The sequence below is a fragment of the Alosa pseudoharengus genome, unplaced genomic scaffold (genome assembly GCF_046254945.1).
Source record: "Alosa pseudoharengus isolate Yale_2024_CS ecotype anadromous, Long Island Sound unplaced genomic scaffold, YU_APseudo_1.1 YU_APseudo_1.1_scf_23, whole genome shotgun sequence".
NCBI lineage: Eukaryota > Metazoa > Chordata > Actinopteri > Clupeiformes > Clupeidae > Alosa > Alosa pseudoharengus.
Window position 1 is genome coordinate 1,992,180 of NW_027468685.1, and position 15,000 is coordinate 2,007,179.

A 15,000-nucleotide genomic window follows, 5' to 3' on the forward strand; every position below is an offset into this window, starting at 1 on the left:
AGAGAGAGAGAGGAGAGAGGAGGGGAGAGAGCATGGGAGAGGGGGGTTATCTAAGGTTCTCTATTCTGGCCTTGACTCGTGCAGGGTAGTGTTTGTCCATCATTGTGACAGATACAGTGAAAAAAGACAGCCAGTCAGAACTGCACTGCCCACACACACACTATACACACACACACACACACACACACACACACACATTATAAACACACAAACACACACACAGTAGCAGTGGGAAATCGTTGGGTAAGGGAACAAAGTAGCAACACAGTGGGGGGGGGGGGGGTCAGATCATCACTTTACTTCAGGCCTACTTCTCACCAGTGTTGTAGTCAAGTCACTATGCCTCGAGTCCGAGTCCAGGTTCGAGTCCTCAGTGTTCAAGTCCAAGCCATTAAAAAAGTCCGAGTCGAGTCCACTACTCATCCGAGTCAAGTCCGAGTCGAGTCACTATTGATCCACGTCGAGTCCGAGTCGAGTCCCTATTGATCGAGTCGAGTCCAAGTCCAGCACTAAAGTAAGCATAGCCTACATGTCGTTCCATTTTTTTCCATTGCAGATGAAATCCTTAAAAGCAAAACGGACAATCTTCTGTCTCCAAGGGGTGCCATCACTTGTGTGAAAGTAGTATTGCCAAATTTCTTGCCAAACCCAATGTGTTGTATTTATTATATCGGAGAGAATACCATACCATAGCTATACCATAGCCTATAGGCCTACTCATAATAAATTAGCAATCCACATCCCAATCACACAGGCCATTAAGTCACATTATGCTGTTACTGACTGCTGACAATTGTATACAGTAGGCAGTGTTGTAGAAGTTCATACTTCACAAGAGCTAGATGAACGTTGGAGTAGGACTATTTTGTAAGAGGTATTGTGGATCATAAAAGGGCATTTTTTTAAATTCTGGCTGTTAAATAGCCTACACAATTTTAGCGCAGTTTGGGAGGGACAGAAACAGAGCAGGGCCCGTCTTGGTAGCTTCTTTCTGACTCCCGTGACGTGAACACTGGCTACCGGCAACTGCATAATTATGTTATCACTTCACTGACACTATGGAGACATATTTCACGTCAACAATAGAGAACTAGAAAACTAGCTTTAGGTTAACGAAGATGTAGATCATCTGCCTAATTAATTTATTTGTGCAACAGGCCACGTTCATTTCAGCGAGATGAGTGAAATAAATGTTTTTTTTAAGCTGCCATCGCCATACTATTTGCTACGATATTCACCTGTTAGAAATAGAACATGTTGCTATTTCCTTTTTTTTCGTGCAGTGGATTAGGCTATCAAATCACTCGTTTGAACAGTAACAGTAATCCAGTTCATTCGTGGTTTTAAATATAGTTGTTTCTGGCCTACCCACGAGAGGTTCAGTTTGTCAGTTTCACTTGCGCAGACACGTAGGCCTACATTGACACTACATGGACACTCTACTAGGCAATTTAATGTTATGCTTCTATATTTTATGACACCAAAATTAAGAAGTATGCTACATCTTGATCGGGAAAACGTTTAGTTTATTTTTCTTTCATCCGATAATAGCCTGCTGCCAATTAACAGACAGAAGCACGGCAGGGCACGCCCCGAATGAAAATGAATGAATGGAACCTCGCTTCTCGCGTCAGTCAGGGAAAACACTGTTCACCAAGTCACGATGATCAGCTATCCAGCAGCAGTGTGTGTTGTTTAGCCTAGGCTGAGTGTAATCTTAGGTAATGTCATGTCATGTATGACAACTAATATTGCCTGGCAATAGCCTACTACATTGAAATAGCGGCGGCCATATCTCCAGGCATTTTGGTGTTAAAGTTAACGTTAGTTTGCTTTGCATGTGAACATGATGTGACTTGCGATGTAGCCTACGACGCGAAGCAGTAGCCTAACATTCCCTTGAACTAAAATTAGTATTACAAATAATTTAGATATTAAAATCATATAGCAAATTATAGCCTAATGACATACTACAATTATAGCCTTCGAGTCCTCGACGAGTCATTGCGAGTGCGAATGCACGAGTCCGAGTCCAAGTTCGAGTCATCAGTGCTCAAGTCCAAGTCAAGTCACGAGTCTCTAAATTTAGCTAATGACTCGGACTCGAGTTCTACAACACTGCTTCTCACGCACACACACACACACACACAAACACACACACCACACACACACACCACACACACACACCACACACACACACTGAGCACCCAGTTTACCCGAACACAGCTGCTCCCCCCACTGATGACTCTCTCACACACACACACTCACACACACACACCCTGCTGCAGCTGCTCATAATCACACAGGCTTAAAGAGGTGCGATTACATCTCACACACACAGACAAACACAATGATTAGGAAAGATGTAAGTACACATAAGTGTAAATAAACAATACACAGAGAGAGAGAGAGAGAGAGAGAGAGAGAGAGAGAGAGAGAGAAAGAAAGAAAGAGTGAAAGATAGAGATAGAGAGAGATGGAGACAGAGAGAGAGAGAGAAAGTGATAGTGATAGAATGCAGAAGAGAGAGAAAAAGTGGTAGAGTGACAGAACGAGAGCGCAAAAGAGATAGAGAGCGACAGAGAGACAGCGAGAGAGAGAGAGCAACAGAGTGAGAGAGAGAGAGAGCAACAGAGAGAGAGAGAGAGAGAGAGAGAGAGAGAGCAACAGAGTGAGAGAGAGAGAGAGAGAGCAACAGAGAGAGAGAGAGAGAGCAACAGAGAGAGAGAGAGAGAGAGAGCAACAGAGAGAGAGAGAGCAACAGAGAGAGAGAGAGGGAGAGAGTGAAAGATAGAGATAGAGGTTACCATGGTTACATACAGAACATGGTGGTAACAAAAAATATGAGCTCTTAACTTCGCTACAGAGCTTTTGTGATTTATTGCATTGAATGTTGAATTAACATCATCAGATGATCTACATATGAACATCTCAATACCAGGGGGGGAATACCTCAAAAAAGAACGGGATCTATAAGCCCAGGATTGACGGAATAAGAACAAGAAGAAAACCGGAGCGGTCAACGAAACGAATGTTAACGTTACAAACGTAACACAAACCAAGCTAACCGCTAACTTCAAGAAAACAGTCAAGCAACAAAACAGGACTGATTCCGTGGGATTCATCTACAGCAACAAGATCCCTCTGTCGTTTTCAGGCAAGATCCCAATTATCTTTGTGTTTACTTCCCCTGAAAAGTTTCCGTGACTTGATTGTGGAGAATGATACAATCACAGACTGACGCTGCTAGCATTATTCAAAATGTTACAAATGTAGCAGCTTTAACGTCCTACGCTCTCAGCACTTCGGTGCAGGATTATGAAATCCGATATCCCGAAGATCTTTCTAACAAAGCAAAGAGAGCATTCAAATTAAAAGAACTGAGAAACAATCCGGAAACACTCAAAGCTGACTTTGCTATGGTGGGAAATATCAAAACAATCACGAACTTTATATTCTTCACCCATAACCCTGCAGCCTGGCACGCAGCTCTCTGCCAGACTTACACAAATGTAAAAAAAAACGGAATAAGCAAAGGTCGGCAAATTACTGTACATGAAGACGATGATTTCATGAGTCCATACATGACAATTAACATCTATCATAATGGTACAGTAATGGTACAAGGCTCAGAGAACAGTTTGGACAATTTTCAGCAGAGCTTCCAAAGTGTGAAAGACCTTGCTAGTGGAAAAATGAAAGAAAACAACTCTGAAACAGATATTCAAAGCAAGACACCACTCAGGCCTACCATTAGATGTACAGCAGAGACTTCCCCCACAGGCGGTGATAACATCTCACCAAGAACGCTGAATAACATCAACAACATTAAAGAAAACATCCACACTCTCGAAAGAGAATTTGTTGAACTCAAAGAGATGATGTTCAATCTTCAAAGACATGTTCCTGTTCAACAAAAGCAGTTGCAATCCGTTCAGCCAGGTGATGAACTGTGGACTATGGTGAGACAGCAGCGGGACGAGATTAGAGAGCTACATGGTGCCCTCAGAGAGCTAGAAGAGGACAACAAATGTCTACGGGTGGAACTGCGCAGGATGAAAGAGCTCCAACACTCTGAGCTAGAAAACATCATGGTCACTGTATGTCGAGAATGGAATGAGACGTAACAGACTTTGCCAAAACACCAGGCCTGCGTAAATCCATCCACACCATCCACCGAGATACCAACACCAACAGAAGAGAAGGTAACACAGAAGATGGATTCTTGCATTCCCCAAAAGACTTTCCAAAATGGTAACATCCTGCCCCATGAAAACATTAATTCTGATGCGGACATTTTGCTTCTATGTGACTCAAATGGGAAATATATAAATATGAGGCGACTTTTCCCTTCATCGAAAGCTGAAAAAATCAGAAGTCCAAACACAACCTCAGCTTTGGAAAATATTCAGAAAATTAAATCAAATAGCCTGAAACATCTCATAATCCACACTGGTACAAATGATCTCTCGACATCTAAAAACCATAGCGTGGTTAAAAGAATTACAGAGGTGGTCACACGGGCTAGAAAAAAAATCCCTGAAACTCAAATTTCATTGTCTACCATTCTGCCCAGATCTGACACTCCCCAGCACATCATTGAAGAAACAAATAAAGGACTGTACAATGCCTGCAGGAACATCCAAAACATTGATATAATCCTACATGAAGACATCTCTCCAAAACATCTTTTTGACACAGTCCACCTAAACAAAAAAGGAGTAAGCTTGCTGGCAAGAGAAATAAAAGACAGTGTTTTAAGAAGAAAGCGGACTCCCATCCACAGAGAAAGAAGTTACAATCCTCCACGCACACCAGGAAAATCTAGGCCTGATGCTTCTCGCACAACCTACAAAAATACAAGACCCAGGGTTACAACAGCAATATATCCCCAGAACTACAACAAACACAGGGACACACAACCCACCTACTCCCCAAATCCACCCAGGTCAGGTGTCCCTCACTTTGATTCCCAATGGTATAGGCCTACTGGTTCCAGACAGACAACAGGTGTGTCTACGCCAAATCAAAGCAATATCAACCCAAGTTACGCATCAGTACTAGCTAAACCTGCGACACAGAATCTAAATGACCAACAACAACAAATTAGAGAGTTTGTCACACTGTTGTGCAACAAATTATTATGTTAACAGACAGTGATTGATAGTTCTAGGAATTACATGTACATTGATAGATATGTCTGATATATATGTTAGTACTTATTTGTGTCTGTGTTTATTTGTTTTGTTTTATATGCCTACTTGTGTACTTGTACAACTCTTACATATAGGTGTGATGATACATGTATGTGTGCACTTGTAGACATGAATGAGTATGTTTATGTTGTCTGTCTATGTCGTACATAAATTGTATTTTATGTGATGTCTGTGTACTATGGTTGTTACCTTAGGTAGAGCCGTATGTACATGTCTGCGCGTTGTTTGTCTCTTTTTGTCTTTATCAGTTTGTGTTTGTGTGTGTGTTTGTGTGTGTGTGTGTGTGCGTGCGTGTGTGTGCGTGTGTGTATGGATATATTACGTACATGACATGTTTGTATTCTAACATGCTGTGTATGTGACTTTTGAATGTTTGTGATGTTTGAATGTATGTCTGTAATGTTTGTTTGCATGATCAAATATGTGTTGTGTGTCTAAATTTGTTTTGAGTGTTATGTGTTTGTCTAGCTGTATTATTTGTATGCATATAGGTAGTCCTATATGTAATTTGTGTAGGTGTTTATATGTTGATTTGTGAGTTTTTGTTTGTGTGTGAGTGTGTACGTGTGTGTGTGAGTGTGTGTGTACTAAGACATATGGATTCATATTTTTCAAAAATGAACATGATTACCTACAACTGTCAGTTTCTAATGGTATATCATACAATTTTGTAGGATTTATTTGTTTATTTATTTTCATACTTCTATTTTTTATTTTTATTTTTTCAATAGTTAAGACTTCCTGTTTAATTTAATTTTAGTCCTACTACAAAACTCTCCTACAGTATACTTTTGTATAGATACTAGGGGTGTAAAGATTAACCGATACGTATCGGTATCCGTTTTTAACGTGTAAGATACGGCTACATCGATATGTGAAGCCCCGTATCGGAATAAAACTGAAATGAACCGGTCGTTATATCGATTTACTTGTTACAAATCGGTTCATAACCTTTTCTGCTCGCTCAGACTCTGATTTACGTTAGAAGCAGCGCGTTCATCCCACTTCCTGTTTTGAAACTACACGTGGCATGGATTTGTGGGTAATGAAGTTCGTTTTGGGCTACACTCATTGCCCAAAGTAGACAAAGGACTTCATTACCCATACATCTACTGCAACTTAAGCACGTGACAACTCGCACTCTGTCGGTGTTTGACAGATTTTACTCTTTTGTTTGTCAAAATCCAGCGCGAAATTAAACACTTACTATAGCATTCCTAAACGGCAACGATAGTCTGTAGAGTAGCCTTACGTTTGATGAAGGGATTTCCTTAATGTTAAAGAATAATTTGGCCCTTGCTGCTAAAACGATGTACAAATTATTATTATTTTGTTCATATTCACTCAGATTTGGAACAAAATAGGCCCAGTTCATTGATATGTAGGCCTATGTTGTTCTAGCTATGAGAAAAGGCCAAGATTGTCTTAAGCACCGTTTTATTTTATTTCGGTATTGTCTTACCTCAACAATAGGCTACAGCTCCTTGAAAACAATCAGATATAACTCTATAAAATCTATAAAGTCTATAAAAATTTATTTTTATGTTGTATTTGGCTGCTTTGTTTGGCTGAAATGTAGACTATTCTTTTTTTAATTTCAATACAATATATGATACAAACCTCAGTTAAGATAATCACATTCACACATTTGTTTTTGCCTAATTGACATGACCATGATAATTTATAATATAAAAAATCTTTCAGAATGCTTTCCATTCTTCAACTGCATCGAATCGCACTGAATCGTTTTTTTATGAACATGTATCTTTTCTTGTATCGAATCGTGCCCATGTATCTAGATGTGAATCGTATCGTCTTTTACATGAGAGATTCACACCCCTAATAGATACCAATATAGGTCTTAAATGCATTTAGTTAGACATCTAGATGATGTGATCCAACTTCTGTATAGATACCAATATAGGTCTTAAATCCATTTAGTTAGACATCTAGATGATGTGATCCAACTTCTGTATAGATACCAATATAGGTCTTAAATCCATTTAGTTAGACATCTAGATGATGTGATCCAACTTCTGTATAGATACCAATATAGGTCTTAAATCCATTTAGTTAGACATCTAGATGATGTGATCCAACTTCTGTATAGATACCAATATAGGTCTTAAATGCATTTAGTTAGACATCTAGATGATGTGATCCAACTTCTGTATAGATACCAATATAGGTCTTAAATCCATTTAGTTAGACATCTAGATGATGTGATCCAACTTCTGTATAGATACCAATATAGGTCTTAAATGCATTTAGTTAGACATCTAGATGATGTGATCCAACTTCTGTATAGATACCAATATAGATCTTAAATCCATTTAGTTAGACATCTAGATGATGTGATCCAACTTCTGTATAGATACCAATATAGATCTTAAATCCATTTAGTTAGACATCTAGATGATGTGATCCAACTTCTGTATAGATACCAATATAGGTCTTAAATGCATTTAGTTAGACATCTAGATGATGTGATCCAACTTCTGTATAGATACCAATATAGGTCTTAAATCCATTTAGTTAGACATCTAGATGATGTGATCCAACTTCTGTATAGATACCAATATAGGTCTTAAATCCATTTAGTTAGACATCTAGATGATGTGATCCAACTTCTGTATAGATACCAATATAGGTCTTAAATCCATTTAGTTAGACATCTAGATGATGTGATCCAACTTCTGTATAGATACCAATATAGGTCTTAAATCCATTTAGTTAGACATCTAGATGATGTGATCCAACTTCTGTATAGATACCAATATAGGTCTTAAATCCATTTAGTTAGACATCTAGATGATGTGATCCAACTTCTGTATAGATACCAATATAGATCTTAAATCCATTTAGTTAGACATCTAGATGATGTGATCCAACTTCTGTATAGATACCAATATAGGTCTTAAATCCATTTAGTTAGACATCTAGATGATGTGATCCAACTTCTGTATAGATACCAATATAGATCTTAAATCCATTTAGTTAGACATCTAGATGATGTGATCCAACTTCTGTATAGATACCAATATAGGTCTTAAATCCATTTAGTTAGACATCTAGATGATGTGATCCAACTTCTGTATAGATACCAATATAGGTCTTAAATCCATTTAGTTAGACATCTAGATGATGTGATCCAACTTCTGTATAGATACCAATATAGGTCTTAAATCCATTTAGTTAGACATCTAGATGATGTGATCCAACTTCTGTATAGATACCAATATAGGTCTTAAATCCATTTAGTTAGACATCTAGATGATGTGATCCAACTTCATTGCTATATTCACAACCTAACTTTTCAAATTCTAAAATAGCTTTTTTTAAAATTAGTACTTGGAATATTCAAGGACTATTTTCCTCTGTCTTTGGTTGTAAAACAACCAACCCTGATTTTAGTATTAGTATTGAGAACATAGGTATCATTATTCTTTTAGAGACTTGGAGAGATGAATCTGCTCATTGCCCACACAACTATATAGAAATGTCATTACCCTCACTCAAGCAAAGCCACATAAAAAATGGCAGAAATTCAGGGGGTATTTTAATCTGGTTCAAGGCTGAATACAAAAACAAAATAACCCTTATCAAAAAAGGAAATTCACACTTGTGGCTCAAAATTAAGAAAGAACTTTTAAATCTATGCCAAGACCTCTACCTCTGTGCAGTGTATATACCACCATCCACCTCCCCATATTATGATGATAGTCTTTTTGACACTCTTGTGAGTGAAATAAATTATTTCCAATCTGTGGGAAAAGTATTACTCTGTGGTGATCTTAATGCCAGGACCGGTAAAGAAATAGACCATGTTGCCATAGAAGGTGACAATCACATATTTCGTAGTACAACTCTGTACAACCAAAAAGTTAATATACAGAGGCAAAGTTTTGATGGTACCACCAATGCCAGTGGAACAAAACTGCTGCGATTGTGTAAAAGCCTAGGTGTATATATTGTTAATGGTAGATTTAGAGGAGATTCCTTTGGAAGATTTACATTTTCCTCTTCCCTTGGTAGCTCTGTGGTTGACTACAACATCACCGACCTAGACCCTGAAATCATAACAGCATTTATGATAATGCCACAATTACCAATTTCTGATCATTGTCAGGCAATCCTACACCTAAAATGGTCAGATACTCAATTAGATCCTCAAATTCCTGAGCCAAACCTAATACCCCTACCTAGAACTTTCTGTTGGACAGAAAAAAATATAGCACTATATGAAACAGTCATTCAAGATCATGACAATGAATGTAGGATATATAGGGCCTGATGCTATGTCAAGTACTCTGAATAGACTTCTCTATACACTCTTAAGTCGTGTTTTAGAAAGAACTTTAAAATATGCACTTATGTTTATGTATGTATATATGTGTGTAGGTATATATTTTCTGTATATTTTTGTATATTTAGTAGAGACTGGTGTAGTGTGGTGAAAAATATTTGTGGATGTCTGTTGGTACCTTGGGATGCACCTCTCTGCAGTGGGTGTGCCTTCCAATCAGAACCTGATTGATATATCATGTGACCCTTTCTACCTAATAAGTATGACGTGTGTCTATCTTGATTCAAGTCTGATGAAGAGCGTGTAGCTCGAAAACGTTCACTTGGGGAAATAAAAGATAAAGCAAAACGGGAGCAAGTGTGCGGACATTCAACTTTGTTGTTAATGAATGTAGGATTGAAAATTTCATATCGACCCAATATGAACATAATGAAACTAGCGTGAACATGGCCTGTGATCATTTAAATAATATATTTATCAAATTGGCAAACAAATCTAATTTAAAACAAACAAATAAAATGAAGAGAAAGAAAGTAAAAAGTAAAGAAGAATGGTTTGATAGGGAATGTGATCTATCTAGGAAAAAGTTAAGACAGCTATCCAATCATAAACACCGAAACCCAAATGATATAGAAGGTAGAGAGAACTATCATCTTGAACTAAAACATTATAAACAATTATTACAAAACAAAAAGTTTGAGTATATGAACAGAGAACTAAGCAAACTTGAACAATCAATAAACCAAAACACCTTTTGGTCAAATTGGAAAAAATGAACAAAAACAGATAAATTTGAAACACCAATCAAAAATGGTAATATATATCTGTCTTACTTTAAAAATCTTCACCAGAACCCAGAAAGTCGAGAACTCATTCCTGAACAACAAGTAATAATATCCAAACAAGAATCCTTAGAAAAAACCATTAAAGAATACCAAAATCCCCTGGACTTCCCCATTACAATCACAGAAATAAAAGACCAAATTAAAAAACTGAAATCTGGCAAAGCTTGTGGGATTGATCGTATCTCCACAGAGATGCTGAAATTCAGCAATTTACAGATGCAAGAGGCCATAAAAAAACTTTTTAATTTGACACTACAAAGCGGATTCTTCCCTACCACATGGAACATAGGCCTTGTCACCCCTATTTTTAAATCAGGCGACAAATATGACCCAAATAATTACAGAGGCATTTGCATCACAAGCAACTTGGGGAAATTATTTTGCGGTATCATCAACAGCCGCATATAAAAATTTCTAGACAATCAGAACATTCTCAGCAAAAGTCAAATTGGTTTCCTGCCAAAATATCGAACATCCGACCACCTCTACACACTCCAGACACTAATAAATAAACACATACATCAGTCCAAAAAACAAAAAATATTTGCATGCTTCGTAGATTTTCAAAAATCATTTGATCATATCTGGCATAGAGGTTTGCTCTTGAAACTTTTAGAAATTGGAATTGGAGGCAAAACTTATGATTTAATAAAATCAATGTATGAAAATAGCAAGAACAGCATTAGAATAGGAAATAAGCGAACAGAATTTTTTAGACAAAGCCAAGGAGTTAGACAGGGCTGCAGCCTAAGCCCCACTTTATTTAACATCTACATTAATGAACTAGCCACAATGCTAGAGAATTCAACAGCACCTGGTCTAAATTTATACAACAAAGATGTCAAATTTCTTATGTTTGCAGATGATCTAGTCTTACTCTCACCTACAGAAGAAGGTTTAAGACAGAATCTATCTATTTTAAACCAATTTTGCCAGATCTGGTCCTTAAAAGTAAATTTAGGTAAGACAAAAATAATGATATTCCAAAAAAAAGCATGATCAACCAAAAGTAAATTTCAATTCAAATTAGGCCCTGATATCCTAGAACATACAACTAATTATACATATTTAGGACTAACTATAAACGCCTCAGGCAATTTCAGCACAGGCATAAAAATGCTCAGAGACAAAGCTCGAAGAGCATTCTATGCAATACATAAAACTTTAAAGAAATTCCAACCCCCCATCAAAATTTGGCTAAAAATAATTGACTCCGTCATTACACCAATCCTCTTGTATGGCTCAGAAATTTGGGGTCCAGCTTTACTGCGATCAAAAAAATCTTGGGATAAATCTGTAATAGAAATCTTACACATGGAGCTGTGCAAAATCCTCCTACATGTACATAGAAGTACACCCAACCATGCCTGCAGGGCTGAATTAGGTCGTTTCCCTATGTCCCTGGCCATCACAAAAAGATCCATAAAATTCTGGATACACTTAAAATGTTCAGACCCTCAAAATCTAAACCACAAAGGGCTACTTGAAAATTCAGCAGAACCAGATAAAGACAACCTCTTAAATTTGATTATAAACGACAATGACATTAGTGATACAAAACCAATACTACTAAAAGAAATCCACAATAACAACAAAAACGCCTACATTTCCCAATGGTTAGAAGACGCCCAACATAATAAGAAAATGAATTGTTACCTTAGATTAATACATTTCCACCCCTATTTTGAGTTTTTCCTCGAAATTGCACACCGCCTACTTAAAATGGCCCTGTTGCCACATACTTTGACTTACAATCAAGTGCCTGACCTCTTTGGAAAGCTAAGGCCTTGTAGATTTTTTTGGTACCAATAGATTGACTGTGTGATGAACTATCAGAGAGTGGCAAAGGGTAGAATGATAGTTTTTTTTATAGGCGGTTATGTACATCTCTAGAAATGACCACATTCTGCCCTCTTGGTCACTTATGTTCTCTTGAAAACACCACTGAGGCCCACTACCAGGTCTTGTGAATCTGTATGTCAAAGTAGATCCTTATAGGATGAAGTATGACTGTGTGGGACCCATATTTGTGTGGGCATACACATGCGTTTTGCTAAGTGTCCATTTGGAGACTCCAAAAGGACCTTTGGTTACCCAAAACTAAAATGCTTCCTATACAAGAACCCCTTTATGTAGAACCATGATCTTGGTGTCAAATGAAAGGTTACACTCTCTGTGTCATGTTGCTTGTACCTGGAGTGCTTTGCAGTGGCTGTGCCATGAGTCCAGAGAAGCATTATCTGACCTGAAACTCTTACTTTTGCTCCTACGCCTTTGAGATTTCCATGAAAAAAGGACAAACAAGGTAATGCAGTGAACATTTGTATTATAAAATGAAACAAAGGTAAAAAATAACAATACCCTGGCAAACGAAACATCAAATGATTCACATTCAATGCAATAGAAATGTATTTGTGTTGGCAACCACGGTCAACAAAATGGAACGTGTTATGAACAACTGAAATAGTCTCGGCCACCGGCTCCTCTTCCTCAGACACAGGATCCTCAGCTCTTGTTTTTTTGCTTGGCGGGGCCCAGTCTTCATCGCCGTCACTGAAACAATTGTACAGATGGAAGTTAGGCTCAGACCCACTAAAGTATATGAAAACCCTTCCCAACAACTTATACAAATGATATAAATGTGTGTACTCAGGTCACACCTCCCCCTGCTCTCTCTTTTACACACACACACACACACACACACACACACACACACACACAAACAAACACACACTGCATTCTCACCTAACTCCCCTCCCCCCCAGGTACCAGAACACTGTTCACACTATGAAACAAAGCTAAATGAAAAACTATGCACTAAACATTACAAAAGCAAACTAAACTGTATCTGTAACTGTATATGGATATAAGTAGTCTACTCACAGCTCAAAATCGGGGTCCTTCCCAGCTAAAAAGTTCTGCTCCTCCTCGGAGTCGCATTCCGAGAAATTGCTTTCTTCTCCTTCATCGATGTCCTCCAGATCTTCAATGTCCTCGGGTTCTTCGACATGTTTCGTCTTTTTTTTGTCTCTTTGGCATGTTTTACGAACAAAAACCTTCAAAAACATGTCTCTTGCTTGTTTAGTAACAAACTTCCAAACCACTGCTTCGGAATCTGGTTACGCATGGGCTATGCGCCTTGAGTTTAGCCGACAGGGAAGTAGAATGTGACGATGTGTCACATGTCTAAAGAAAGCTCTCCTCATTGGCTACACGGACATCTAGGTCCCATCTCATTGGTTCACTCAGACGCAGCGCTATGACCATTCAAAGACTGGTTGTCAGATTCATCGCTTACGTGACTCATTGGCTTTGATGGCATCTATCTCGACTCTCATTGGTCCTACAGACATGTAATGGGTATCGATGGAATCAGAAGAGCCTCGTGAACACGCGGAGTACCGTGAATCCAGCGACAATAATGGAAGTAAAACCGAAATATCTGGATTTCCGCGAAAAATAAGTGTTTACTTCGCTTCTTTTCGTATGTATCTGTTTTGTTTGTACTGGCGTGTACAACTACTCAATATATTGGCAATATAACAATGTAGATATTTTACATCTATGGATTCTTACGAAAATTTCAAGACCAAGCATGCTGGGCTAACTTATTGGTACGGCCATACAGACAAGTGACAAAACATGAACGCAGCAACTTTGGGGGGTGGTGGAGGGGGGTATTCTGATATGTTATATATCGGGATAAACTTATATTTTACACACGAAATATATGTTAATTCATGGAAAGCTTTACATATATCGATTCTTGAGTTTCTCAGCTTTAAAATGGTATATAGCATGACTATGGTAGTTCATGATAAGGTGCAAAGAAATGCATGGGGGTTGTTGGGGGGAGGTGGGGGGCACTGTATTTGCCCGAATACGGGTCACCCGTAGTGTACTGGGTTAAACCGAAAATACGAACTAGCAAATTATCTGATTAAATTAAAACAACCACAAAGTCGCTACCTAACAAAATACAGATTGGGCGACCATAAATTGCAAATTGAAACTGGACGGCATAAAAGATCCTGGCAAGAGAGACACCAAAGAATTTGCTCCCACTGTGACCTCATGGAGATTGAAGATGAAAAACACTTCCTTCTGAGGTGCACCAAATATACTCCACTGAGAAATTCTTTTTACCCTAAATTTCTAGAAAAAAACCCACAATTTAAAGGTCTAGACGACAATTCAAAAATGAAAACCCTCCTAGGTGAGGAAGAACAATCCCTACAGCTCTCTGCACAGTTTGTGCTTAAGTGCCACAAACTGAGAGAAAACACATAATGGACAAAGAGCAGAAATCTAAACCTAGTCTCAATTTTTTATTTTTTTTTACTTTTTTTTAAAAAAAATGTATTTATTTTTTTATTATTATTATTTTATTATTATCATCATTCATTATTCTTTTTTATTAAATTAATATTCTTTCTTAATATAATTTATTTATTATTATTATTTAATCAACATTGTTTTGTTTATCGTATATTTATGTACTGAATCTGTATACATGCTTTGACAACACAAGCACTCTTGTCATGTCAATAAAGCTTATTTGAATTGAATTGAATTGAATTGAATTGAGAGCAACAGAGAGAGAGAGAGAGAGAGAGAGAGAGCAACAGAGAGA

General features: G+C 37.8%; 1 protein-coding gene across 1 annotated transcript in view; it reads right to left on the reverse strand.

Moving 5' to 3' along the window:
• tmem64 (transmembrane protein 64) overlaps positions 1–15,000 on the reverse strand; it is a 46,720-nt gene that overhangs the window by 5,523 nt on the left and 26,197 nt on the right. The gene's annotated exons all lie outside the window — the stretch shown is intronic.